Source organism: Arachis duranensis, chromosome 2 (genome assembly GCF_000817695.3).
Source record: "Arachis duranensis cultivar V14167 chromosome 2, aradu.V14167.gnm2.J7QH, whole genome shotgun sequence".
NCBI lineage: Eukaryota > Viridiplantae > Streptophyta > Magnoliopsida > Fabales > Fabaceae > Arachis > Arachis duranensis.
This window is the reverse complement of record NC_029773.3, coordinates 53263213-53264146: the sequence shown is the minus strand read 5'-3', so window position 1 is coordinate 53264146 and position 934 is coordinate 53263213.

The window sequence follows — 934 nt, the reverse complement described above, 5'->3', positions numbered from 1 at the left end:
CCCACCATTAATTTACATAAGTATTTCTATCTTAGTTTATTTATCTTTATTTTCTATTTATTCCATTAATCAAATTTAAATCAATAATCCAATTATACTTGAATCCACCTGACTGAGATTTACAAGGTGACCATAGCTTGCTTCATACCAACAATCTCTGTGGGATCGACCCTTACTCACGTAAGGTTTATTACTTGGACGACCCAGTACACTTGCTGGTTAGTTGAACGGAGTTGTGTCCACACATAAGTGCCATAATAATGATTCCATACAACAACAAAGAATACTACATTGATGTGATCACAATTTCGTCCACCAAGTTTTTGGTGCCGTTGCCGGGGATTGTTTGAGTATGGACAACTGACGGTTCATCTTGTTGCTCAGATTAGGTAATTTTCTTTTCAAAATCTTTTTCAAAAATTTTTCTTTTCTTTTTCGTTTTTCTAAAAATGTTTTTCGAAAAAATTAATAAAAATACAAAAAAAAATTAGAAAATCATAAAAATCAAAAATATTTTATGTTTCTTGTTTGAGTCTTGTGTTAATTTTTAAGTTTGGTGTCAATTGCATGCTTTTAAAATTTCTCTTGCATTTTTTCGAAAATCTCATGCATTCATAGTGTTCTTCATGATCTTCAAGTTGTTCTTGACAAGTCTTCTTGATTGATATTGATGAATTCTTGTTTTGTGTTGTTTGTTGTTTTTCATGTGCATTTTTGCATTCATATTTTCCATGCATTAAAAATTTCTAAAGTTTGGTGTCTTGCATGTTTTCTTTGCATCAAAAATTTTTCAAAATTATGTTCTTGATGTTCATCATGATCTTCAAAGTGTTCTTGGTGTTCATCTTGACATTCATAGCATTCTTGCATGCATTCATTGTTTTGATCTAAAAATTTCATGCATTGAGTATTTTTGTTGTTTTTCTCTCTCATC